A 27,640-nucleotide genomic window follows, 5' to 3' on the forward strand; every position below is an offset into this window, starting at 1 on the left:
CCTGGAACTTCCTTCTCTTTCTCCCTCCTTCCCTCCCAGGTCCTGCCTTGAGGGATCTCAGCTACTTCTGACATCCTTAGCTGACTATCTGGGCAGATGGGGGACACGACAAGATCTGTCTCGTGGCAGCCACGCGCCATCTGCCATGCCTGGGAGTCTCGGCTGCCTGAGCGAGCAAAGCCCACTGATCTCCAAGGGTCTGGCTGCCTTGGGCCTTCTGTGCTGCAGCAGCCCATTTGCCATCTAGTGGGTTGGTACCAAGCAGCCTTTTCTCAGACCTTCCCCCAACAAATGAGGAAGGGTGTAGCCAAGCCTAGGACAGCTCAGCAACGAAAAAGGCAGCTCCAGCCTGAACCAGACTAAGGCCCATCTTCACACAGTAAATGTGCTCCCCCAGGGTGGGCACCTAAGCCTCTCTGGGCAGGCTGAGGAGATTCGACTCTCCAGATGGGCCGAGAGCTGGAAAGGGCCTCAGAAGTCAGCCAGGCCTTTCTTTTACAGATGAAGAGGGCCTGAGAGGTCAGCTGAAGGATTTCCCCCAGGCTACCGAGCTCCTGAGTGGCATAGCTGGACCCCAGAGCCAGCCCTCATGCCACTGCCAGCAGCACCCTAGGGGCAAAGCGGGGCAGCTCCCTCCTCCCCAGAGTTGCTGTTGGATTCTTCTTCAGAGGAAGCAGCTTCCACAGTCTCTGGAAGCAAATGCTTTCCTCTTCTTTATCAGTTGTGTTTGGAACCAAAATGTTATGCGGTAAAATCACTGTAGTCAGTTAAAAGGAAAACGGGATTTGTGGGAACTGGGGCCACAGGGGAGTGCGTGAGTGAAGGAATGAAGCACTGAGCATGCCCACTGCCTGGGCTGAGCACTGGGGCCACAGCTAGAAAGCCGTCAGCTCCTTGCTCTCAGGGAACTCCATTCTAGCAAGGGGGACAGGCCCCAGGAAGGCTTCAGCCCAAGTCCTGCGTGGGCCAAGCCGCTTCCCACAATTCTCCGATTTGATCCAGCTTCCCCTTGCCCTAGGCTTGGGTGGGGTTAGGGCGGAGGCTGCTCTAGGGAGGCCGGGCCCATCTCTGGGCTCCATCACCTACCCAGGCTGGATTGGGGCGGCCCCTCCCCTAGATTACACTTATTGGGGGGAGGCCCCAAAAAGGAAATGCGAAAATGCCACCAGATCCTTCTGCCCACCACTTAGCAGCGACTACGCCCTAAAGACCTTCCTGAGAGTGGGGACCATGTGGGGAAAGGAATGTCTGTGCTTTAGGGCCAGCAGAGATCTCAGGAGGGCTGGGCTTGAGGGGGGCTACAGTGTCCCACCACATCTCACGGGCTTGGTAGCAGCACCCCAGGTGGGTGCTGGTAGTTGTCATCTTGGAGAGCTCATCCTTTCCTGTGAAAGGAGCCCATCCCCTCCAAAGGCTCTTGGAAGCTGTCTGACCATGCCGAGGGAGGGGGGTCCCTTTAGCAGGCATTGTCTGTGTGTGCCCTGTGCTCAGCAGGAGCAGGCGGAACAACAGAATCAAGGAAGACCAGCCTGTTGGCGTGGAGGGGCTTTGCTAGGGGTGGCATCAAGGCCGGCAGCTGCATACTCCTCCTTGCCTAGGTGCCCCCCCTCCATGAGGCCTATGGAGCAGGCTGGGAAGGAGGTAGGCACATATGAAGCACCCACTATGTGCCTGGGCTTTCTTTGATCTTTACAGCAAGCCCAGAAGATAATGCTGCTGCTAGTCCCTCCGTTTTACAGATGGGGAAACTGAGGCACGTAGCCATCAGGTAACGTGTCCAGACTCACCCAGCTCATAAGTGACTGATGCTGGCTTTGAAGCAGCCATCAAAGTATGACCACAAGCCCTCTCATACGGGCCAGGATTAGGCTTTGCTGGCACAACTGCCATCTCTTGCCCAATCCCGATCTTCGGCCTGGCCTTCAAGTGGAGAGCAGAAACATATGGCTTCCAGCTTTCCAGTGGGGCCCTCTCTTGGGTGCTTCCTTGCCTGATCTCCAGGCTCTCCTGGGAAGATGGGAGGGGTCTTTCCTTAATGAATGAACATGGCCACGGCTCCCAGTGACACGAAAGCCCCGCAGGTCACTCCCAGACTCCTAATTACACCCAGCCAAGCCTCGGCCTTGCATCATGGTGTAAAAGCCATGCAACCCTGCTGGGTGAATGGGTCTGCTGCAAATTCATGTTCTGCAGGCTCAACTGGGCCCTCGCTGTTGTCAGGTAACCCTACTATCCTAGGCCTCCCTCATCATTCGCAGAGGCTCTTCCTCCCAACCTTCTCCGGAGCCCTCCGGAAGCTTCTAATGGGTGGCAAGTTTGCCTTCTGAACTCTTGGACTCTGACTGCTAACCAGTCAAAGCATAGACGTTGCCAGCCGCGTGGGAATATGGAAGTGGCCACCAGAGGGGTGGGCCGAGGTGCCAGAAAACAAGTGCCCGCATCGTGGAAAAAAAGAGTGAACGCTTTTTCTTTGTAACGGAGGCCCTTCTGCCCCGTTGGTCCTCGCCTCCCGGTGGATGTTGGCACCACTGTGGCACCATCTACTACATCCCCCTCCTTGGTCTCTAGCACTTGGCATCATTGGCCCCCCTTATTCCCCTGGGCCCCTGACTGGGCGTTTCCTCCAGCTTTGTGTCCAGGCCCACATGACCAGATGACCGTTGGCCGTCTGAAGGCAGATATCCAGAGGATGTGGGCCTGGCAGCCGGCTTTTGACCTTGGCTCCTCCATCTGTTGCCAGATGTGGCCATGGTCATTTGTTCTCGGTCTCCCCTCCTCCCTGAACTATTGGGATGGCCTCCTTGTCTCAGGTTGTCTCTTTTCCTCTGCAGCCTCCCTTTGTAGCCTGGGCCAAGTCTGGGGCTTGGCCCAGAGTTCACTTGGCTCACTTGCAGTGAGAGCTTGCTGATTGTACAAGTGGAGTCTCCTCTCAAACAAGGTCGGGATCAAGTCTTCCTCACAGGCTCCAAGGAGATTGGAATCGGGTTCCAATGCGGCCTCAGACCCTCCCTAGCTGGGTGTCCCTGGCAAGTTCCTTCACCCTCTTGGGCCCAGGCACCCATACACAGTATGGATCCATTCGAAGGAGAGGCTTTACAAAAAGGCCCAGCAAAGGGCCCAAGAGAGAAAAGAGCGCCCTCTGGTGGGCCGATTCCTCACTTTCTAGAGGAAGAGTCCCAGATTAGTTTCCATACCCAACAAGGCAAGAGAAGCCCGGGACTGGCCCGCAGAGCTCCTGAGGGAGAGCTGAAGAAAGCACTGGGGTCAGCTCAGGGCTTCCAGAGAAAGGCAGGGACTTGGCCAAGGTCACCAGGTGGCTGGGCCCAGATTTGAATGGATGCAGCTTGGGACACCTGGAAGTGCCTTCAGGCCCAGCATAGCCGGAAGAAGGCCTGGGAGGGGGGGGCGCAGCCCAAGCCATTGAGCTCCCCTTGCTGCCCCTCTTCCTGGCTCCCCGGGCCTGTGCAGGGCTTTTCTGTCCTTGAGTTCGTGGCCTGGCCTGCCCGAGATATTTTAATGCCCTCAGAAGGCGCCAGCCTCGGCCTCGGAGACAGAAAGACCTTGGACAACTCCGCTCTGAGCCCCACCCCGATGGAGGAGGGGAACACAAGCCTGGGGGGTCTCCCAGCAGCCGCCAGGCGGCCATCCCAGGGGAAAGGGAGGAGGCGGGGCTGAGGGATTCCGAGCCGGAGGCGGGGCTGAGAACTCCGGATCCTCGGACCCACCACGGGCTGCAGTGACTGGGGCCCGTCCAACTTGGGAGCGCCCCCCCCCCCCCCGTGGGATCCCGGTGCCCCGGGCCTTCAGGACTCTGGCCAGGCCAGGGGAAGGGAGGCCGCCTGCTCTCCTCCTCGGGCTTGGGTGCAGCCGAGCTGCCAAGCAGGGAGTTCCCGGGAAAGCAGGGCCAATGGGAGGGGGCCAGGCTGGCAGGCCGGGGCCTGCGGAGCCCCAGCAAGTCCGGGGCAAGGCGGAGGGGCCCTGCCCGGGGAGAGACGGCCGCCGCCGCAGCTTCTAGCCGTATTTTTGGCGCTGCCACAAATAGCAGTGACTTCAGGGTGCAAGCTCGCCTCGGCCGTGCCCGCTCTCCCAGCAGCCCTCCTCCTGGCTGGAGTTTCCCAGATTTTGTTTATTCAGCTTGGGAGGAGGGAGGGTGGAGCCCTCCGGAGGAGGCTTCGCCTTCTCCCCTCCCCGCAGCCCTCAGCCAGGGCCCCACCCCGGGCAGCTTGTCAGCTGGGCTGCTGGAGGGGGAGGGGGCCCAGTCCTGCCCCGGGGGGGCCCGCCTGCACACCTCTCAGCTGTTGGGCCTTCCTTCGGGCCGGCTTAATTTAACCCTGGTGTGGCCCCAGCGACAGCCCCTTATTGGGGCAGGAGCCTCCCTGCTCGCGGCGCGACCCGGCCCAGCCCCGGGCACACCGACGGCGGAGGGATGGACGGGCGGAAGGAAGGCCGAAGCGTGCCCAGGGTGCTTTTGGGGGGACTTGCCGGCCAGATTCTCCCTCCACACGGGTGAGAGCGGATGGAAAGGGGCCGGGGAGGGTGGGGAGTCGAGCGTCCCCGGGGCGCGGGCCTGGCCCAAGGAGCAGGGGAGAGCCGGAGCCCAGTGCCGGGGGCCGGGGGAGGGATTCTCGTTGGCCCCGGACTTCGCTGCCCCCCTCCGTGACAAAGCCCGCTTCCATTGGTCGGATCTGCCAGGCCATGTGCCAGGGGGCGCCAGGCAGCCCTCGCCCTCCCACCCTCCAGATCCTGCTACGGAGTGATGCCCCAGATCTGTTTCCCTGGGCCAAAGGAAAAGCGGGCCACCCCCCACTCCCCTTGACAATTCTCAGCTTTGAGAGGAGAGCCAGAATCACTCACGTACGCAGGCACGCAGTTCCACTTTGGGACTCTCCCTCCCTTCGCCCAGGGCAAATGGGCTTCGAAGATGGGCCTCTCTCGGACCCGAGTCCCCCGCCCCGGGGCCCAGACTTCGGGAACTCTTGGACTTTCCCAGGAGGTCCCTCTTCTATCTGAGGGGAGCACGTCCGAGGGGACCCCAGGGCACGGCCTGTCCGCTCCTCGGGCTGGGGTGCGGAGGGAGACGGGATCATCTTGTGTTGGAAGACAGCAGAGGCTTGAGTTCAAATCCAGACCCCATGCTTGCCGGGTCTCTCCGGCTCAGTTTCCTTTTCTGTAAAGTGGGACCAGTAGTGGCCCTGCGAGCAGTCTCACTGGCTGGTCCCTGAAGCCCCGGGAGTTAATGAATGGGAGGGCCCATGATGCCGTGTGTTCTGGTACTAGGCGACATTCCCGGGGATGGGAGCAGAGTGACGTCGCAGCCTGAGCCCTCCCCCCTCCCCACACCTAGCAGAACGAACCCTGATTCCGAGACTCAGCCCAGAGCTGAGAGGGACCTGGGAGGCCACCCAGTGAAGCCCCTCCTTCTGCAGGTAAGAGGAGTGACGCTCAGACAGGTGCAGCCCTCCGGCCCACGCGCGAGCCTCCAGGCTGGCCAGGGCCAAGGCTCTGGCCAGCCCGCCCATCCGACACAGCCTCGCTCGAGGGGCGGGGGAGGGGGCCGGGGGGCGGTCCAGGTAGCGGCCGCAGGGCAGGGCGGAGGCGAGCACTAGGAAATGTCCAAGGTAGGAGCGGTCTGAGCGATGCCGAGCCCGGGCTCCCTCCTAGGGGCCCGGCACTTCCCGCCCCTTTGGGGCCCTGAACCTGGCCCTTGGGCAGAAGCAGGTAGGGGAGCGCGCGTCCGCCGCCCTTTCGGGGAGATGACCCGGGAGAGGGGGGCTGGGAGCCGGCCTGGTCCTCCCGGGGTGGTTCCACCGTTCCCGTGGTGGCCTCCCCTCCGGGAACTAGTCGTGACTCCTCCTCTCCCTCCGCCCGTCCGTCCGTCCGTCAGTCCATCCGTCCTCCGCTCCCTCTCTCCCCAGTCCAGGCTGGGCTCGCTCGCTCGATCGCGGTTGCCATGGCGAGCTCGGCGCGCCGAATCCTTGCGCCCAGCTGGCAGGTCCCTCGCTTGCCGCCCCCTCCCCCCCGCCCCGCCCCCACCCCGGCATCCCCGACTGTCGCCTCCGCCCAGTCGGGGCGGTGGCAGACGCCGGCACCTCCTCCCCCGACCCGGCCCCCTCCTCCCGGAGGGCTGTACCTGGGGATGGGAGGAGGGCCCGCCCTGGCCCGTCCCTCCGCCCCGCCGCCGCGGGGCCCTTTTAAGGAGCTCCGCCCCGGGGCAGCCCAGGGTGGGGCTGGCAGCCGGTTCACACCTCGGCGCGGGGCTGCCTGCGAAGACCCGGGGCCCGAGCGATCCCGCCCGCCTAGGCCCGGCCCGCGCCAGCCCCTGGGCCCGTGAGCCCCGAGGGCGCCTCACAGGGCCGCTGCGGCCAGGGCGGATGGGCAGAGGTGGGGGGGGGCCACTAGGCCGAGGCCCCCCCCACCCCCGGGCCGGAGTCCGCGCTCGCTAGAGGGACGTCGGGGCCTGTCCCCGAGCATGATCGGCCCCGCGGACGCGGCCCCAGAGCGGGAGGCCCGAGGAGCGGGCGGCTGCGGCGGCGGCGGCGGCGGCGGCGGCGGCGGCAGCGGCTCCAGCCCCAGCGGCCAGGCCCTGGAGCCCCAGAGTGAGTGGTCCCTCGGTCGGGGCGGGCGGCGCCCTACTCTGAGCCGCTCCCCCTTCCCTCTTCTCTCTTCCCATCTTCCTTTGTCCTCTTCCCTTCTCCCTACCTCTTCCTTCCTCCTCTTCTCTTCTCCTCCCTCCTCCCCCTCTTCTCTCTCGGGGGGCAAGGGGGGCTGGGGGGCGGCTCCGCCCCCAGCAGGCCAGCCCAGCTCCCTCCTCGGGGCGGGCCGGCCACTCCCAGGCCTCCTGGCTGTGGCTGCTCCGGCTGGGCACTTGGCCCGGAGGCCCGGGCTCCTCCCCTGGGCCTTTAAGAGCGGAGCGGGGCCGCCTGTCGGTCTCCCCTTGCCCGCTGAGGAGCTCCTCTGGAGCAGACCAGGTGGCCCAGGCTTTTGTGTACCTTTCCTCTCCCAGCTCTGGCTTGCCAGCGGGCTGACTGGCCTTTCGTGCACCGCTGGGCTCGCTCTGCTTCGGCGGCCCGTGGCGGCCAGCCTTTGCCCCAAGGGTGCCCCGGCTTCAACGCAGCAGCAGGCAGCCACTTCCGGGGCCAAGGCCCCTCCCCCCCACCGCCTCTTCCTTGTGGGAAGCCCCTGGCAGCCCGGGGAGTCTGGGGGGCCTGGGAGGAGGGCGTCGTGTCTCCAGAAGCTCTTTCCCCCTGAGCTGGAAGGAACAGACAAGAGGGGTGTGTGTCTGTGTGTGTTCATTTCCAGCCAGAGCCTTCCTGGGGATTGAGGTTCCTTCCCCAGTCCCTGGAGCCTCATCATCCCCCCAAGTCAAGCACAGGCACTTGAGAGAGAGGGGATGGCCAGCCGGTGCCCTTCCTCCATGTGCGCAGCTGCCAAAGGCACCGTGGGTTGGCATTGTGGCCAGGGTGTGCCTAGGGCAGCCTGGGCTTTGCAAAGCAAGTGGGCCGAGCCTTTCCCTCTCTGTGTTTTTCGGCTCCTGGCAGAGAGAGAGAGCTTGGCCCGTGCCCTCTTTGGCTTTTCTGCCCGGTGCCCCAGTTCTGTGCAGGTGCATGGGGGTGTGGGTGTGAGGGTGAGCCTTTCTGGCCCCTGTGCACAGTTCCAATTGTAGCTGTTGGGCATCAGGTTTTCCATGGACTTCTCATCTGAACTGTGCAGAGCTTATTACCCCGGGAAGATGGAGGCGCCCAGGATGCGAGAGATATTCCCAGCTGAGTGCCCACAGAGGCCTTATAGAAGGGGGGCATCAGACAAAGAGGTGGGCTGAGCCGAGCTTGGAAAGGAGCTGGGACTTCCAGGCAGCGTCGACATGGGGGACACCTGTCCCCCTTTGGGGGAATAGATTGTTGGATGTGGGGAAGGGCAAGCAGGCCAGTTTGGGTGGAAAGGAAGGCTGGAGAGAGATTGGAAGCAGACTGTAAACAGGGGCTTTAAATGCCAAGCTGAGGCATTCCTGGGTTTGACACTCCAGACACTAGGGAGCTGGGAAGGTTATTGAGCAGAGGGAGGTATCCAGTCAGACCTGGGCATAACTAATTGAAGGGTGGCCATGTACAAGCCCCAGCAGATGCAACTACTTCGTGAGAAGCTTGAGCTGTACAATCCTCCCCCCCCTCCTCGGCAGGGGCTGCTGCTGTGGGGCCCTGATACAGGGCAGGGAGTAGGACAGTGGACTCGGCTGCCCAGGGTTTGGGGACCAGCAGCAGCAGCAGCAGCAGCTCGGAGGTACATGTGACTGGTTTTGATGCTATGCAGTGGGTGTGTTTAGAGTAGAAATCATTCTTCTGTTGGTGTGTTCAGCCCTTAAGAAGTGACATGCCCCAGGGGGCAGCTGGGTAGCTCAGTGGATTAAGAGCCAGTCCTAGAGACGGGAGGTCCTAGGTTCAAATCTGGCCTCAGCCACTTCCCAGCTGTGTGACCCTGGGCAAGTCACTTGACCCCCATTGCCTAGCCCTTACCACTCTTCTGCCTTGGAGCCAATACACAGTATTGACTCCAAGACGGAAGGTGAGGGTTTAAAAAAAAAAAGAAAAGAAATGACATGCTCCACCAGGCTGGTATCTGCTCCCTTCTGTGGACCAAGACTCCTTTGACAGTTTGTTAGAGGCTACCTATGGCCAATGGTTAGTGATGGCCCCAGCAGGCTGAGCTTGCTTGGCATTGCATGTGCCTTCCATAGCTTTCATTTCAGCACCCCCTCATCATTTTATTCTAACATGCCTCCCCCAAATACAAAGAAGTTGAGTATGGAAATCATCCTCCTGCTCAGCCCCGCACAATTCCAACTATTTCCATGATTCCAAATCACAGGAAACACAAGTTGGAAATCACTCATAACCTTGGTTCACCTGTTGTTGCCCTATAGATTGGTTCTGTAGACAAATGGGGGAGCAAGTTCCTTATTGCAGTCAATGATATTAGCCCGTACTTTTCTTTTTCAATGTTATCTACTCTAGATTTGGGGATCAAATCTTGCTTTCTTGCTTTCCTTCCTTCTTTTCTTTCTTTCCTTCCTTCCTTCCTTCCTTCCTTCCTTCCTTCCTTCCTTCCTTCCTTCCTTCCTTCCTTCCTTCCTTCCTTCCTTCTTTCCTTCTTTCCTTCTTTCCTTCTTTCTTTCTTTCTTTCTTTCTTTCTTTCTTTCTTTCTTTCTTTCTTTCTTTCTTTCTTTCTTTCTTTCTTTCTTTCTTTCTTTCTTTCTTTCTTCTTTCTTTCTTTCTTTCTTTCTTTCTTTCTTCCTTCCTTCCTTCCTTCCTTCCTTCCTTCCTTCCTTCCTTCCTTCCTTCCTTCCTTCCTTCCTTCCTTCCTTCTTTCCATTGTCACCATATGACCATTTTCCATATTTAGAAACAATCTGTCATAAAGGGATGGGATGGCTCCTTCCATGACAGTTTGAAGAATTGATTGATGATATTTGGTGGCAGCCCCCCCCCCCTTGATCAATCCATTCGAAAGTCTGAAAACCTCTTTAGCCCCCTTGTGGACCTCCCACTTCTGCAGCTCTTTGGAGCCACACTCATCCTTTGTGATTTTGCCACATTTTTGGTGTGGTGGTGTTCTTTGTGTTGATGTGAATTATTTGTGTTGTGTGCATTATTTTCTGGTCCTTCCTTCTGTGTCTCTGGATTCCTCACCACATCATTTCTTACAGCACGGTAACAAAAATATTCCATGGCATCAGGTGCCGTGCCACCCTTGGTCTCTGCAGTTCCTGATCCATAGGCATCGACTTTGTTTCCAATTCTTTGCTATGGGAAGAAGGACTGCTGTCTATGTTTCAGTGTCGTTGGGGCTGCGTCTTATTGATGGTCTCCTTGGGTTAGTATAAACTCAGCAGTGGCCTCACCACTTACATAATTGATCCAAATGGCTTGCAGGCCATCCGTGAGCATTTCTTAAGCATCTGCTATGTCCCGGGCACTGTGTTGAGTGATGAGTGTACAAAGAGTGGCAAAAGACAGCTCTACCCTCGAAGAATTCCCAGTCTAATGGGGGAGCCAGCAAGCAAACACATGTGGACAAAGCAGACTCTATCCAGGAGACTTAGGAGCTGATCCACAGAGGGACTGGGAAAGGCTTTCTGGAGAAGGCAGGGTTTGAGCTGGGGAAGTAGAGTTAAGGTGGCAGAGCATTCCAGGCATGGAGGGGACAGCCAGGGAGACTTCTGGAGCCGACAGATGGAGTGGCTTGTTTGTGGGACAGCCAGGAGGCCAGCGTCACTGAATCACAGGGTACGTCCGAGTCAGAGAGTGAGGTTTGAGAAGACCGGGAAGGTGATAGAGAGCTTCGAATGCCAAACAGAGTATTTTGTGTGTGATCCTTGCTGGAGTTCATTGTGGAGGAAGGATGGACCACTGGACTGGGGAGACTTGGATGGTCTGGGCCCGAGTGATGAGGAGCATATTCAAGGGATGTCACCAGGGGCAAAGTGGCAGATGTTGGCCACAGACTACATACAGAGTGAGAGAGAGGGAGTGGTCCCAGAGGACCCCTAGCTTGGGAACCCACTAGTCTGGGAGGACGGTGCTGGCCTCCATGACCTTGGGGGAGGTGGGATGGGGAGAAGCTTTAGGCAGAAGGGCAACAAGTTCTCTCTTGTACGTGTTGAGGCTGTGATGTTTACTAGACATCCATCCAGTTCAAGATGCCGTCTGAAAGACAGTTAACAATGCAAGATTGGAGGTCAGCAGACAGGGTGCGGCCAGAAAGATGGCTCTGTGAATCTTCAGCAGGGAGATGATCATTAAATGTGCAGGAGCTCAGGAGAGCACCGAGTGAAATAGTATAGGCAGCACCTTGAGGGGCACCTACTGATAGAGGGTGTTGGTCGGAAGAAGATCCAGCAAAGGAGTCTGAGAAGGAGTGGTTGGAGAGGTAGGAGGGGAACCAGGAGGGGCAGGAGCAGGGGCAGGGGCAGGGATGTCCTCAAAACCTAGAGAAAAGAGAATGTCAAGGAGGAGAGAATGGCCAACAACCAGTCAAAAGCTTCTAATTCTGATTCTAAAACGTCCCAGTTCACAGTCTTCCCAAAGGCCCTCCCATCACCTTTGCCGAGTTGCAGGATGGGAGGGGAGAAAAAGCCTCAGGCCCGTTTTCATGTCCATTTCTCTTCTATTCGTGGTGATGTAGGCGATCCTTTTGAGCACCTTTGGTTTCGATCTTTTGGGGATATCTTCTCCATTGGGGCATGGCCTGTCATTGTTATCACTGCTTGTCAGGTCCAGGTTAGGGCATGGGGGGGGGACAATGGGAGGCTGATGTGGAGGGAACTGTGGGGGTCCTCTGTTCCTTATCCATTTTAAAGATGAAGAACCAGAGATTTGGGGACTGTCTTCAGGTCACTGGAGTAGTGAGCAACAGAGCCAGAATTTGAACCCAGGTCCTTTGTCTCCCCTGTGAAAGTCCTTTTGATTTGTAATTGGTCATCTTTTCTCTTCAAACTCAATTCTGATTGCCTGAGAAAATGGCCACAGCAACCAGTGTGAATGGCCTTGTTTCACTTTGGGTGTCAGTTCTGTTTCTGTCTCCGAGTCCTTGGGCAGCTTCTGAATTTGGGGGAGAGATCAATCGGGTGACATCTCAATTGATGGGTGGGTGCCATTTCTTCTTTCTGATGGCTTGAAGGCTTCCCTGCCCCTCTCGAGGGTTATCGTTTTCAAATTTCTTCCAGAGGCTGAGTCTTTCTAGCTGAGGTCTTCCCGGGTTGCTTCTCTGAGCCTCGGTTCCTCGGAGCGTCCTCAGCTTCCCCTCCAAGCCCTCCTCTTTCTACCCCTGGCCTCAGGACTGCGCTTCAGACTTTGCCCTTTCCTACTTTTGTGGCCATGTGCCCTTGGACACTGCAGAAGGAGAGGGATGACTGAAGCCTGTGCCCTAGGCCTTGCTGGGGCTCTTGGCAGGGGATCAGACCAAGGGCCCTGCTTGCTTTTCCACTTTCTCCTCCACAGGCAGGTTCCTGGTCATGGAGTTCCAATGTCTTGACCTGGCCTGATTCCTTACAGGTGTCTTGCTGCCCTGCCACAGCCCCGGGGCCCATCCTAGCACCCACTCTCCCCTTTGGTTTCTGGATGCAGCTCAAGAGCCTGATTTCTGTGGCCTCTCTCCCTTGGAGAAAGGAAAGAAGAGGGCTCCGGTTGTGACCCTCATGTCCCTGAGGGTGGGCAGGAGGAGCAGCAGCCGGCCCGAGCTCACCTATTCTGTCTACCCTCACATCAGTCTGGGAGCTGGGAAGTCACAGGACTTGGGGGCCAGTGTTGGCACTGCCATCTCTTACCTGCTCCATTATTTCGCGTCCCCAGGGCCCGGGACAAAGGAACCACTTGGCCTAGGTGAGCTCCGAGGTCCCTTCCAGCATCGCATCAGTGGTCCTCTGATTCCGCCCCCCCCCCAGGATGCCAAGGGGCTTCTTTTTGTACCTGCGTCATTTCTTGTTTGCAGAGAGCTAGCTTGCCAGCCTCTTCCCTGCCCAACCTTGCTGGAGTGGCAGCCCCACTGCATGAGGCCAGAAAGGTGCCAGCACAGCAAGACACTGGGCCTACCGCAACTGCCTGTGCCACCAGCGCCCAGATGGACCAGAGGGACCAGAGGGAGTTGAGGATACGACAACAGCACCATTCTCTCCATCGTATTGTGCTGCACACTTTGATGGGAGGACTGCCTTCCCCAGCTACATGTGGGATGATGGCAAGGGACTCAGTGATCTAGAGCTCCTCCACTAGCTGGGGATGCCTGGCCGGCTAGCTGTCTCCACTCAAGGACAAGCAGCACTTATTCCCTCCCTTCCTTCTAGGGCCACTTCTGAGGGACACCTTCCTCGGCTCCTCTCGGCTCCAACTCCAATGGCTCCCGACGTCGGCTTGCCTTTCTGTGGCCAGCAGAGGAGTGGAAGTGCTTGGGGCATAGGCCTTGGGGTTCCTGCATTCTCTGGATCCCTGGACCCTAACACAAATGGAAGCCCCACCATTTTGCAGGGGAAAGCCCTCGAGGCCAGCAGGAGAGGGTGGGACAGCCCGTGTGTGTGTGTGTGTGTGTGTGTGTGTGTGTGTGTGTGTGTGTGTGCACGTGTGGAACAGGGCGTCTTCTCTCCTCCCCGGGGACTCTGTGGCTGCTTGGTCCTGACAGACAGCTTTGAATTGCTTTCAGTGTTTAATAAGAGGTTTGGGGTTAATGCTTGCTCAGTCCCTTTCCTCAGAGAGTCCCTCGGGCTGATGCTCGCAATGGCCGTTGGGAACTTGAGATGCAGTCTGGGACGGAAGCTTCTGGAAGGCAGAGACTGTCTAGCTTGTTGCTCACATTTGTATTCCCTGCCCTTGTGGGAGTTCCTGGCTCACAGTAGGCCCTCAGTAATGGGTAGACTGTGTGTCTGATTGAGCTCCCAGACCTCCCTCTGGGTTACCGGAGGAGCCCACAGCCATTCTCTGCCCTAGGGCTCTCATCCTTGAACTTCTCCTGCAGTGTGTTAGAATGAATCCTGGACTTCTCTGTGCCTCCACAGTTATGCCCCTGGCTCTGTCACTCACTAATTTTGTGAGCTCCCCCAGCCTCAGTTTCTTTATCTGGAAAATGGTCACGAGGATCCCTGCCTCTATCAGGCCTACCTTAGGGGACTATGGTGGGGATCCAAGGAGACAACGAAAAGGAAAGTGCTGAAAGGGAAGCGTCCTGGCCTCTGGAGAAGCAGCCAGAGCTCGGAGAGGGAATGTCCTTGCTCTGCTGATCCCAGGGGAATGGGCCAGAGGAAGAGGGAGAGGTTTTCAGAGCTACCTCTTGGGGTCTTTGAGCCTCCCCCTGCCTCAAGAGTGCAATAGAGGCAAACTGGGCCCCAAAGAAGAGGCGGGAGTGCAACACGTCCCCCTAGCCTGCATGCTCCTTTGTAGAGCTGAGGGTCCCCGGACGGGGAGCGGCGAGCGAGTATGGTAGCTGCCGTTGGGCAATACACTGACGGCTTTTGCTGACTTTTTCTGTAAAGATTTGTTATCGTGTGGCCTGCTGGGAGAAGGAGGGAGACGGAGAGAAATTTAGGTGATGGAGAAAAAGATAGAAATAAAATCAATCTTTATTTATTTTCAAACCCTTCCCTTCTGTCTTCAAGTTGGTCCTAAAGGTGGGGACCAAGGCAGAAGAGTGGTAAGGGCTAGGCAACTGGGATTAAGGGACTTGTTCAGGGCCACACAGCTAGGAAATGTTTAAAAGTCAGATTTGAATCCAGGACCTCCCATCTCCAGGCCTGACTGTCAAAATGAGCTGCTCTAAAAATCTATATCAAAAATACAGTGAGAGATCTTGCTGGAAAGAGGCTCCAGGCCAAGGCCCTTCCAGCCCCGCTCATCTCATGGGGTTTGACTCCTGAAACCACCCCCAGCCTAGGCTTGAGTTTTTCTGCCTTTCCCAGCAGCCTGACTTGCCCTTTCTTAGCCTTCACTGAAACCTAGCGGGCAGAAGGAGGAAGAGGACCTTCGTCCAACCCCACTTTTTGCAATGGCCGAAGTCTCAGAGCTCGTCAGCGTCAGAGTCTGGATTTGAGGGCAGCTCTTTGAACTTTGGACCTTCCTCTACTTTATGGCTCCTTTCATTGGGATTTGAAAAGGCCTTTTTTGGCCCCAAGAGTGAGATGCCATCATTGCTGACGCACTTTCTCAAGAGGACTACAGCTGACTAGTGCAGGTCTTTGGGGATCCTGACCGTGCTTCCAGCTAGCACACTCGAACTTTGGGGCACCCTTGAGGCAACACGGCCTTGGCATCGGGAGGAGGTGGATTCGAACCCCGCCTCTGCCACGTAACAGCGAAACGACTGACCGCAGAGAAGTCACTTCACCTCTCCTGACTGGAGGCTGTTCTCCAGCCTCTTCTTTTTTTTCCTGCAGGGATGGTGAGTTTGTATGAGGTCATCTTGGAGGTTCTTGGTGCTGCCTGGGTAGCCTCATCCCCAGAGAGGACAGGCTGGGGAAGCTCAGCATCTTGTGCTGCTTTGCAGTTCCCTTCACAGCTGTTTGGGCACACTTCTACTCTTCATCCTTTGCAGGACAACTCTTGGTCTCAGGCCCTGCCTCGGAGCTCAGCACTCTCCCAGGGAGGTCAGAGATGGTCTTTCTTTCCTCACTTGGGCCCCCTTCTCGGAGCTGCTACAATGGGAACAATGGACCTCGCCTTTGGTCATTTCCCAGGCCCTCCCCAGAGTTGGGGAGACTTCTTCTGTCCAGCCGTTTCCTCTTATTTGTCCAAATGACGTGACTGGAACATCCTTTGACACTTGGTGGAGCAGATAGATGGTAGAGGGAACCGACCAAGCCTCCCCCTGCCCCCACAGCACTTTTCTTCTCTTGCTGTCAAGTCCCGTCCAATGGGGAGCCCTTCCCCAAGTCATTTCTGTCCTTGGGCTGTTTGACTTTGCTTCTTTCTGGTTTTTTAACCTCAGCATCTGGATGCTTTTTGTTTCGTGGCCTCAAATGCTTTTTCTTTTTTCTCCAAAGAGATTTTTAAAACTTATTTATCTATTTAGGATATTTTTCCGTGGTTGTTACACAATTCATGTTCTTCCCCTTCCCCCCTCCCGGAGCTGACAGGCAATTCCACTGGGTTATACTGTATCCTTGTTCCGAACCTATTTCCAGGTTATTCATATTCGCAGTAGAGTGATCTCTTCACTCCAAACCCCATCATATCCCCACCAAAGCACGTGATCAATCCTATGTTTCTCTTCTAGGTTTCCGCTCCCACAGTTCTTTCTCTGGATGTGGAGAACATCTTCCTCACAAGTCCCTAGAATTGTCCTGGATCACTGCATTGCCACTAATGGAGAAGTCCATTACATGCAACTGTACCACAGTGTATCCGTCTCTGTACAATGTTCTCCTGGTTCTGCTCTTTTCGCTCTGCATCACTTCCTGGAGGTCCTTCCAGTTCACATGGAATCCCTCCAGTTCATTATTCCTTTGAGCACAATAGTATTCCATCCCCAACAGATACCACAATTTGCTCAGCCATTCCCCAATTGATGGGCAGCCCCTCCTTTTCCAGTTTTGGGCCACCACAAAGAGCGCAGCTATGAATATTCTTGTACACGTCTTTTTCCTTATTATCTCTTTGGGGTACAAACCCAGCAGTGCTATGGCTGGATCAAAGGGCAGACAGTCTTTTATTACCCTTTGGGCCTAGTTCCAAATTGCCCTCCAGAATGGTTGGATCAATTCACAACTCCACCAGCAGATGTGGGACACTTGGCATTCTCTGTACCCTTGGCCCAGCCCAGGGATTGACCCCAAAGAGATGGGCTCTAGAGGACTGGGGAAGCCCATTTCCTGCCTCTCAGCAGAGAAAGGGGAGAGACAATAGGGATGCCATAAGAATGAAGTGGCCTGGCCTGAGAGTTCTCATTTAGAGCAAAGGGGGGGTCTGATTGACCTGGGTGTGGAGGGGGAACAGCTGGCCCTGGGATCTTTGGTACCCTTTGGCTGCCATTTCCCTTCCCAAGCCCTTGCTCTCAGGTTCTAGGTACATTTTGTCCTTGGCACTCAGGAAGGAATGTACCGTTGCTTTGACCAGGTAAAGAAAGAGGCAGTGTGGCCAGGCTTTGGACCATCCAGGCAGTCGTCAATGGCAGGAACACTTCCTCCAAAGCCAGGTCTGAGGCTCTTGTCTTTTCAGGGCTCCTCATGTTGCCAGCAAAGCTCTTGTTCTTCCATTCCCTTTCTGGCCTCTGCTCCATCCTCTGCAGATTGCTGGGGTTTTGGAGGAAAATGGTCACTGTTTCCTATTAGGACTAAATGGAGAAATTTACCTAATTCCCAGAATACATTTGTTCCATCTACCAGGAATTGTCTTTTTGAGAGACCACAAGGTGACACAGTAGACTGAGGGCAGGAAGGCCTGAGTTCAAAGCCTGTCTCAGACACTAGCTGTAGGACTGCATTAGCATTCCCACTTTACAAAGAAGGAAACTGAGGCTCCGACAGGTCACATGACTGCAGAACCAGGAGAACATTGTACAGAGACGGATACACAGTCAGAAGTGCTGCAACAAGTGTAGTTTGAGCTCCGAAAACCTGTCTGTGGTGAATGTATGCACAGGGATAAAGGGAAGGGCCCCTCCGCTGGTCTTAATCTTTTGTAACCCCTCACCTTCTGCCTTAGAATCAAAACTATGTGTTGGTTCCAAGGCAGAAGAGAGGTAAGGGTGAGGCCGTGGGTTCAAGTGACCAGCTGGGAAGTGTCTGAGGCCAGATTGGAACCCAGGACCTCCCATTTCTAGGCCTGGCTCTCAATCCACCAAACCACTCAGATGCCTCTGGTCTTAACTTTTACCAGCACAGGAACAATGTCAGTTGTCACATCGCTGCCGTCTCTTTGCCCCCTTGTTTTCGGTGGAACTCATTACAAAACACAATCAACTTTGCAGAAGCGCGTTCCCAAAGGCTCTCAGTTCCATTATAGCAGTCAAGGGTGGTTCTCATGCAGAAGAATGTCCGTTTCCACCCTATGCTCCCCAAACCATCACTGACCCTCTGCTTTTCCGCTTTCGATGTGGTAATCAAAAGAGAAAGCCTCATGGGCCGACGAGATGTGTGGCACCACTGGCATTGAGCTCCATCACTGCAATTTGTCAAAGGGCTGAGATGAGAGTGCCACAGGCAGGCCTCTGTCACGGCTAGGAAAATGCATGGTGGCAGTGTGGCTGTGGTCCTAACTGTCTTTAGCGTGGCACACCTGGCTGCCTGGGGGCTGGGGTTTGTGGCCTCTCGGCCATGAGAGAGGGAGGTGCCTTCTGCCTGGGAGATTCTCAGATTCTGGGAGCTTGTCTAGAGCAGACCACGTGTGGTATGAGTGGGGATGCCTGGCTGGGTGTGCTCTTGGGGAATGGAAGCCTGAAACCTCTCCTCCTTTGTGTCCGCCTCCTGGCACTCTGGCTGGCCTTCAAGGCCCTTTGAACTGATCTGCCCCTCCCTTGGGCGCTTCAGCGTAAGCCCCCTGGAAGCAGGGCCCAAACTGGAGGGCTCTCTGCAGTCAGTCCCAGCTCCAAGGTCGGCTAGGATCTTTCACCCAGCAGAAGCTGAGGATATGGTGGTTGGACAAAGGGACGCGGGCTTGTTTTGGCCTGAGCTTTTGGATCGGGGACCCCCTCCCTTGAATATGCTTCCAGACATTGCTCTGAGGCAAGTGCAAAGGGGGTGAGGGTGGCAGGCAGCATTTGGAATGGACCTCCCAATCCAATGGGCTCCTGGTGGGACTGCTGTCTGCTGTGCTTGTGGGCCAGCCCCAGCCCTGCCACACCAATGACTTTGGCTTCCTGCCTCGATTTCCCCGATGTGTGGCAGCAGACAGGCCACGCCAGGAACTTGGGGATGCCACGAGACCATCAACTTCATCACTGCTCTCGAAAGCCTCCCGTGTCTCCCTTGACCTCTTCCTCTGGCCTTTGAGTAGCAGTATGCTGGAGAAATGGGCAAAGGAGGCGAGAGCACCTCCCAGCTAGGGCTTACTGAACCCACAGGCAGCCAAAGATCCGGTGGCTCTGCTTCTGGAACTTCTGAATTTTAAACAGCCACGTTTTGCAATGGGAACGTGGAGTGGCGAAGCTCATCTCATTGTACACATGGGGGAGACGGAGGCCCAGAGAACATAAATATCTTGCTTCCATTTGAACCTGGACCCTCTAGTCCCAATCTACCGAGCCCATCAGGAGTCTGGGCCAGCTCAAGGGGAACATCTGCCTGGTTACTCCTGGGCAGCTGGAGGCCTGCTCCGAAATCCTCATCCAAGAGGAAATGAAGGCATCATACCCAGGTCTCGGAGGCTTCCTTTACTGCTCTGTGACCTTGGCCAAGTCACTTCACTCTTACTTTCTTATCTGTAAAATGGAGCTGGCAACACCTGTTGCAGCCCTCTCATAGAGCTGTCATGAGGCTCCAACAAAGGGCAAACCTTGCAGTGCTATGGACTCTCAGCACAGGTTGGGCTCAAAGCTGGGAGAGTCTTGTCCAGGTCCTTACATGTGATTCATGACAGTTGCTCTTCATGTGGCATTTACACCCTGAGCCTCAGTCACCAGGGCCCTGTGAAATTCAGTGCTGAGGGAACTGAGGCAGGGAAGCAAAAAGACTTATCTTTGACAGCCAGGACTGGTCAGGGACAAGATTTGAACCCAATATCTTTAGGAACTGGTGCATTTACCAAGAGCAGGAGCATGCCCCAGATCACATGAGTTTTGAGGGGAGGCAGAATTAGAACCCAGACCTTTTGACTCCCAGCATAGTCCCATTGGACCCTGGCCAGTCCTTTCCCTCATGGGGCTATGGCTGATTGGCTTAGTCTGAAACCTAAGGGAAGAGGCAGAGAGGTAACATGCTCATGCAGACCTGGGCTTAAATGTCACTTCTGTGGTGGTCTAGCTAGGAGCCTTTGGGCAGGGTTAGCCTCTAGGAGGCTCCACTTCCTCCTCTGTAAAATGGAGCCAGTACTGCGTGGGAGCCCTGCCTCCCTCATGGGGCAGCTGTGCAGATCAGATGAGACCGGGTCGGGGCAAGTCAGCCCCCTTTCCCTCTTGGGGCTGGGGCTCCTTGAGAGACTGGTCTTTGGCTCTTCCCAGGGCTGGCTACCAGAGTGGACAGAAAGAGCCCCAACACCTCCTGCTATGTGCTAGGCCTGGGACTAAACCTCTGACAAATATCATCTTGCTTAACCCTCACAACTACCCTGGAAGGAAGGAGAATGGCAAACTCTGTTTGCTTTACAGTTGAGGAAACTGAGGCCAATAGAGGTATTCAGTGACTTGTTCAGGGTCTCACAGCTGGTCAGTGCCTGAGGTCCACTCAAGGCCCAGAGCTGTCCTCACTGTGGAACCCCCTGGTGTCTTGGGATAGTAGAGATCATCCAGGCCTTGTATTTATTTTCTCTGTAAAGTGGAGACTTGAATACTCACAAGACTCATCTTCTGGAGTTCCTAGGCAAGTCATTTCATTTTGCCTCAGTTTCCCCTTCTGGAAAAAAGGGAATGGCCAACCACTCTAGTATCTCTGCCAAGAAAACCACAGACAGGGTCACAGAGAGTTGGACACAGCTGAACGACTTGGGAACGGTGACAAGCCCCAACTCTGCCCAGACCCACCACTTCCCTGGCCCTTCCTGTTTCCATTGAGGATATAGTGTCCCAGATGGGAGGTATAGTGACCCCCCTTGGAAGTCCTACAACATTTATCTGTGGGAATAACCTGAGGTGGAAAGAGGGGGCTAAGGAGAATAATAATGACTCAAAGACAGAAGTAGAAACACACGGGGGGTAACTCAAACTCCGAGGAAGTAAGAGGAACAAGAGAATAGGTGGGGAGCACCAACCCCTCGATACTCTTAGACAAGAGAGTCTGCTTTGGGGGCGACAACGTCGCTAGGAAAGAGATACAAGAGAAGCAAGCGAGTAAGTGGCGAGGAGGGAACAGAGGGAGAGAGGAAATGAAGGGCAAGAGAGCTAGTCAGAGAGAGCTGGCAAGAGAGGAGTTAGTAAGGGAGGAGTTTCGCGCGGGTTCCCAGTATTTATTGAGGGTTTGAGGAATGTCTATGTAACATGGTATAGGTTTTAACATTGGTTGAATTGACAATGATGAGATCAAAGAGGTGGGGATTAATCCATCCCGCACTTTGTAAATTAATGTGCTCCAAGCCGAGGCAGTATGGCCCCGCCAAGGCCCAGCTCATGAATTTGCCTGTCCCTTGCTAGTGCCTAGGACTGTCCCTTTGACATCAAGAGGTCTGACCATGTGTCTGGTAATACAATATCAATACCGCAATCATACTTCCCAGAGGCCAACATGCCTGGTTTGCTACATAAATCATAAATTCTAGGAGTACATAATTGCACAGAGCAGTGATGTGGTCACATCTGCACTTTAGGAAGACTAGTTTGACAATTGAGTGGAAGTTGAGTGAGGAGAGACTTGAAGACAAGGAGATCATCCAGAAGGCTGTTGGAATACTCCAAATGTGAGGTGATGCCACAGGGCTGTGGCCGTATCAGGGGGAGAAGGGCACAGACACAAAAGGTGGATTTCCCAGAGGCCAACATGCCTGGTTTGCTACAGAGGATGCTGCCATTTTCCAGCCAGCCACAGTCTTCTTCCCTCTCACCTGCCTGGCTCTTTGCCTTGTGACCTCTGTGCCTTTCGCTTTGCTTAGACAAAATCCCCAGCCTCCCCACAGGCTTGTGAAGGCAGGACCCCAAAGAGCCAAGACCAGTTCTCAAAGGGTTAAGGGAAATGGGCACTCCTCATTTATGCTGAGAAAAGGGATTCAGAGAGGGGGTGCCACAGTACCTGGAAACTGGGCCTGCAGTCAGGAATCCCCGAGTTCCAATGTGACCCCAGACACTTCCTAGCTGTGAGAGCATGCATGAGTCTCTTTACCTCTCTCTGCCTCAGTTTCCCCAACTATAAAATGGTAACAATAATAACGATCATCACTTCCCTTCCGGGGTCATTGTGCGGATCCCTCACAGTGGTAAAGCACCAAGTGGATGTTAGAGGAATTCCAGGCTTTGACGTTATGAGAACTAGTGCCCTCTAGAGTCTGGAAGCCCTGGCCTCCCATGCTTCTTGGCCTCAGTTTCCTTGTCTGTCATTTTCCTGGGCTGTCCTTCTGCTGGAGGCTTTCCCAGCTCTCAAACAGAAGGCATTGTATCTCCTCCCCCAGCACTTCGGCTGACAGGAAGGTCAGGATGGAATAGCATTGTTGGACTGGAACGATGGACCAAATGCAGGTCACTGCCATTTCATTCCCCTGTGGCTTTAACTGCATTTCTAGAAAAGGAGCTGGCCCGGGCCTGCCCTTAGGGAGCTGCCATTGGGCTGGGGAATGGCCTGAGTCCTTGCTGGTGGCATACAGAGAAAGAAACAAAGGTTCAGAGGTGAGTGTTTGAGACGTACTAGGTCAGCAGTGTGGGCTGCTGCCCAATAGGACAGATGGGGTGGGGGGGGGAAGAGGGGGGAAGAGACCTTCAGGTGCTGGCCTCAGTCAGAGGCTTGGGGTTCAAAGCCTATGTTTTGTCCTTTGGCTCTAAATGCTCCTGGAGGTGATAGGGAGCCACTGGAGTTTACTGAGTAGGGGAATGACACTGTCACATCTATGCTTTGGTGGCTGAATGGAGAATGGCCTGGAGTGGAGAGACTGAGGCAGGCAGGCCTGCCTCCTCAGCAGGCTATTGCAGTAATTCAGGCCTACACCAGAGACACAATAGTGTCAGAGGACAGGAAGGAGATGTTAAGGTAGGAGTGGCAGGATTTAGCAACAATTTGAATATAGACAGAGACAGAGACAGAGAGAGAAAGAGAGGGGAGAAAGAGAGAGACGGAGAAGGAGACAGAGAGGGAGAAGGAGAGAGAAAGAGAGGAAGAGAGAAAAAAGGAAAGGGGGATGGAAGGCGAGAGAGAGGGAGAGAGACACAGAGAGAGAGGAAGAGAGAAGAGGAGGAGAGACAGATAGAGAAAGAGAGGGGAGAGGGAGAGAGACAGAGAGACAGAGGGAGGGGGAGGAGAGAGAAAGAGGGAGAGAGTGAAAAGGAAAAGGGGAGGGAAGGAGAGGAATCCAGGGCCATATAGACTTAAAGAATCCTTTACTCTCTCTGGGTGGCCTTAGTTTCCCCTCCTCCAAAATGAGGGAGTTGGTGTCTAAGGTCTAAGAACCAGTGAGCAGGTGCTAACAAGTCAGATGTCCAGTGTGTGGGTGCAGCCTGCAAGGTATCCTAATTACTGCAAGTAAATTAGGCAGTGTCTAACAAAACAAAAATCCTGTTAAGCAGAGCTGGAAGGAAGTGAGCATGTGCTGGCCAGGGTCCTTGGGTGAGGATTTATAGAGTGTTTCTCCTTCAGTTTGCTGACCCTGGCAACATGGACAGAGCCAGAGCCTGCATCTCAGAAGGGCCTTGCCTTGCCACTTCTGGTTGCCACTTCTTAGTGATGTGCCACGCTAGGTAAGTCTTTTACTTCTGTTAGATGGGGCCAGTCATTGTTACTCTGGATGGAAGGGGAGCTCAGGCTTCTGCACCTGAAGGCCTCAGGGGGCTCTGAGTTTAGAAAATGGCCCCCTTTTAGCAGGTCAGTAACTGCTTCTAGTGGGCTTTGCTGTCAGTCTTTTATGCTGGGTTTCATTCATTTATTCATCTTTCTTGCACCTCATCATTCACTCAACAGGCTTTTATTAAGTGGATTATCAAGGGCCTTGAATGGCAGCCAGAGCATTTTGTATTGGTTTGTGGAGGTGATGAAAAGCCCGTGGAATCAGAGTGTGTGTGTGTGTGTGTGTGTGTGTGTGTGTGTGTGTGTGTGTGTGTGTGCGCCTGGGCTGGGGAGCTGTGATTATTGGGCCTGCCCTTTTAGGAAAATCACGGGGCAAAGCTGAGGCAGGCATAAGGGGATGAGGACCTACAGCAGCCAGCAGGGCGGTAGTGTCAGAGGAGAGAAGGGGGCGTATTCAAGAGATGTTGAGAAGGTGGAAGCGACAGGCCTTGGCAACGGCTTGGATACGGAGGAGGGGGTGAGCAAAAGAGACCGGGGAGTTCAGGGTGACACTGAGCCTGGGGGACTGGGAGGATGGGAGGATGGGGGCGCCTTCCACAGTTACAGGGCAGGGAGAGGGGGAGGGGTTGGGAAGAACCCATTGGATACGGGCCTTGAAAAGGAAATGGTTTTTGTGTGTGTGTGAGTAGGTAGGGAACGTATCCCTTCATCCTTTGCAGCGCTGGAGTAGGGACCGTGTGCAAAGGTTACTCTCCTCTCTCACTCAGGGAGATGCCTGGGCTTTATCTCATTGCCATAGCAACCCCTAGGCCCTTTCCACCCTCTGGGCTGTGGGGGAGGTTTCCTTTCCTTTTTTTGTTCTTGCTCTTTCCTCTCACTCTGCCCCTCCAGCCCGTTTTCAAACCCTGAACCAGATTCATCTGTGGCCGAGGAGGGAGTGAGCAGGGCCTTTGTCTCGTTCCCTGGTGCTCTCTGGCAGACTCCCTCTAAAGCCCAGGGCTAGGCCTTACGGGGTGCAGTTAGCCGAGGGTCTGTCTGTCTCATTTGCTCTTCTCCTCACAGTGAGGAGCCCCAGAAGTCTGCAGAAAGGTTTGTAACAAAGCCCAGCACCTGAGAGCCTGGACCGAGCAGAGCGAGGCAAAGCTGAACCCCTGAGGTCTTCCAAAATGGTCCTTTCCTTGGCCGCCATCTCCAGGAATTACCTTCCTTTGGCAGGTGTGGGCTGTTCCAACGAACGGGCCCCAGAACCCCTCTCGGTCACAAGAGGGGCTCAGCCCAGATGAATTCCAGGGCCTGCACCTGTGACCCTCTGCTCCCCGGGTCCACAAAGGGGGAGAGCCTTGCCTAGTGCTAGGTGGAAATCCTGGAACTCGGCCTGCAGGAACAACTCCCAGAAGTGAGCTGGCTGGGGGTGGGGTGGGGGCTGGGGAAGGGGAAGGGGAAGGGGAGGAAAGGGAGGGCATCAGGGAGGGTTACCGGCTTCGTGCAGGGGATCTGTGGGCTGCAGTTGTAGGGCAAGGTGCACAGCACCCTCTCCTGAGAGGAAGGCCCTGCGGTGTTATGACCAGTGGGCTGCTCGCCGCAAATGGGCCTGAGTGGCACAGGCTGTCCCCCTTCCCCATAGAGATTATTGCATTGGACAAATGATCAGAGAATCAGCTCTGGCCTCTGTTGGATCTGCCCTTGGTGCTGGGTGGGCCATCCTGGGCTCCCTGGTGGGGTGGCCCCTTAGGGAACACATCCATGTCCAGAGAGAGCTCTTCCTTTTATCGGCTCTCCCTCTCGCCGCTGCCCAGACAGTGACATTCGATTTGGGCTTCTCTCTTTCCTGTTTGCTGGGGTCCCATTGGGGCCAGTAGCAGAGGGACTTGCTTGCATGAGTCTTAGTGCCCCACTGGGTGGAGGCAGTGCTGCTGGTCCATCTGTTCATCCCCCATCCAGGGTCATATCGGCGTTCCCTTCCCCCTTAGCTGGATGTGGGACTTGGGAAGAAGTCTAGCAGGGGACTTATCCAGGAACTCGAGGGATGAGCTGTCTGGAAAGAGGGGCAAAGTGCCCTCTGTGCTCCTGTGAGTGGGGGCATCAGCGTGAACCAAGATGACTTGAAGAGGAAGCCAAGGAGAAAGCGACAGCAAGGAAAGTGCCGGCATGTTCAGAAGGACCGAGTTAGCTCTGAAGGCCAGTGGAGCTGGATGGGAGAAGTTGGAGGAAGGTAGAGCCGAGTCCAAGCTAGAGAAGCTGTTGCTCCTAATTTCGGCTGTCCTCCTGCCTTGGGAGGGGCCCCTGGGATCCCCAGCATCAGAGGAGGTCCTCGAGCGAAGAGCATCCAGGACAGATCCAAGAGGATGGGCTTCCTGCTTCCAGGATGGGCTGGCCCAGTAACCTCTGAGAGCCCTAAGATGCCTCAAGGGCTGGCACATGGCACTGATAAGTTAATCTAATGGCAGGCATCGCATGTCAGGGTTCCTTTAGGACCATGTTGCTGGGCACTCCAACACTGCAGAGAGGATGTGGGCACTCGTGATACAGACTGAGCTCTCTGGAAGTGATCAGTTGTGCTTCCTGTGAGCCTGAAAGAGTAAATAGCTTCAAAGGCTTGTTCTCAGCTACGATTGATGGCACATGATGGTATACGCGAGCCTGGCACGTGGCCGACCCATAGGGACGGAAGCCAACTGTGGACGAGGAGAGTTTGGGGACGAACAATGTGGATGGACAGAGTGCCCCATGGGTGAGGGCGTGACCGCAGTTCTTAAGTTGAGCTAAAATATGCCCCGGCTGTATGGCAGCAGCATCACAGATATGTGGTCTCCGAATGTTGGACTCTCACTGCATTGTGGGAGAAACCAAGGGGCCACAAAAACAAGTGGTGGGGGGGGGGACTAGAAGCTAGGGCCATATCCAGGCATGACATGTTGTGCTGAGGAGCTTGCCCTCTGGCCTTACATGTGTCCAAGCATAGTGGGCATGTGGAGATCATGAAAGATGGAAAGATGAGCTTCCCGACCCCTTCGACAAAGGAAGAAACTAAATTGCATGTCTGAGGTGCAATTTGGATTTAGGCCTCCTTGAGAGCAAATGCCTCACCGGGGAGCCACCGGACTTGGATGCGGATCAGAGGATGGGGTGAGGTTAAGCAGGGGTGAATAAGCAAGGTCTGGAATTACCCAAAAGGCTGGGTGGGGAGAGTACCCGGAATGCAGCCAGGGAATGGCAGAGCACTGAGGAATTAGGGTTTGACCTGTGAAATAACTTTCCTTTCCCTTCCCTTCCTCTCTGAAGGCCTCATCTGCTGCTGACAGGATCCGTGGCCTCTAAGTCCTGTGGGATCCTGTCTTTGAGGTGGCTCCTCAGTATTGTGGTTGGACTGCTTGTTGGACTTTCCCCCTTGCCCTTTGACCTGGAGACTCTGGGGTTTGGCTGTGACATTTCTGGGAAGTTTCCTTTCATTTGGGGGTTTCTGTCAGGAACTGACTCTAAGTTCTTTCTGTTTCTGCTTAGAAGCCTCTGCTTGGAAGACATAGTTGCTGGCTCCATTCTGGTCCGGGCTCTCAGGTTCTTTTCTTCAGATCAGTTGCTTTTCCTGGGAGACACTGGACATTTTCTTCTCCTTTTCCCAGGCTCTCGGCTTTGTTTTCATGTTTCTTATTGCCTCCTGGATTCACTGGCTTTCCTTTGGGCCATTCGCGTTTTCAGGGAGCTCCCTTGGTGATTCTTCCCTCCAGGGCTCTCGTTTCTTGGTCGCTCCTGGGCTGCTGTTCCCTTTTGAGAACTCTGTTTAGGATTTTGCAGATGCTTGCTTTGTCTCTTGCGGGAATTGCAGCCGAGTTTGCCCAAGCTTCCCTCTCTCCACGTGCCCTCTTTATGACAGAGACTCATTCTTTCAGCCTATTTCCCAAGTCTGTGAGAGAGTTAAGCTCTGGCCATTTGGGAGGGGAAGGTCCAGGCTCGTCCCATTGCCACCAGCACGTCGGGGACATCTCAGGCTAGAGCCCCGAAGAGCCTTCACGCTCCTGGGAAGTCTGGATGTTCCCCAGCACCCCCCAAGCCTGGCCTGGGGCTCAGCCCCTCTTAACTAGCTGGAGATCAGCAGAAGTCCGTTCCCCTTCCCCAGGAGTGTGGGGCTCCTGCTCTCCTTCTTCCTGTGCAGCCTGGGCGAGATGCTGCTTGAAGCCTGGGGTCTTAGACCGTCCACTACTGCCACAGCCACCCTGGATTCTTTCTGGAGATGCCAAGCTGGAGCCACCCTGGGCACAGGGCCCCTTCTCAGGCCATCTTGGATCTTGCTGCAGCCTGGCATGGGTCTGGGCCTCTCCCTCCCCGACACCTGCTGACCCGGGTGTTCTTTTCCCAGCAGGACTGGATCTGTTTGCAGGAGTTCCACTGCCTTTCTTCTTGCTACTCCACCCTCTTCGCCAAGCCAGGCTCACCCCGTCTGTCTCCACCGTTATGGTCACTGGATAGATTGTTTGCCCAGTCCTGCCTCCTTCACTCGGCATTGGTTCCCATTAAGGAAAAGCTTTTGGATGGAGTTCTTTAGGCTCTGACATGCAAAGCACAGTCACATGTTAACAGCAGCCTTTGCAGGTAGGGACT

General features: G+C 55.5%; 1 protein-coding gene across 7 annotated transcripts in view; it reads left to right on the forward strand.

The window, feature by feature from the left end:
• Positions 1–4,220: 4,220 nt before the first annotated feature.
• Positions 4,221–27,640, forward strand: part of KLF8 (KLF transcription factor 8) — a 43,495-nt gene continuing 20,075 nt past the window's right edge. For 3 of the 7 annotated variants that reach the window (XM_007507631.3, XM_056809303.1, XM_007507625.2), the window contains exon 1: positions 6,460–6,596. The gene's annotated coding sequence lies outside the window, so the exon portion shown is untranslated. Of the gene's footprint in view, positions 4,507–6,459; positions 6,597–23,706; positions 24,441–24,577; positions 27,632–27,640 lie in introns of those variants that run through there. The other 4 variants (XM_056809302.1, XM_007507627.3, XM_007507626.3 and 1 more) reach the window with 3 other exon arrangements.

The sequence above is a fragment of the Monodelphis domestica genome, chromosome X (assembly GCF_027887165.1).
Source record: "Monodelphis domestica isolate mMonDom1 chromosome X, mMonDom1.pri, whole genome shotgun sequence".
Lineage (NCBI taxonomy): Eukaryota > Metazoa > Chordata > Mammalia > Didelphimorphia > Didelphidae > Monodelphis > Monodelphis domestica.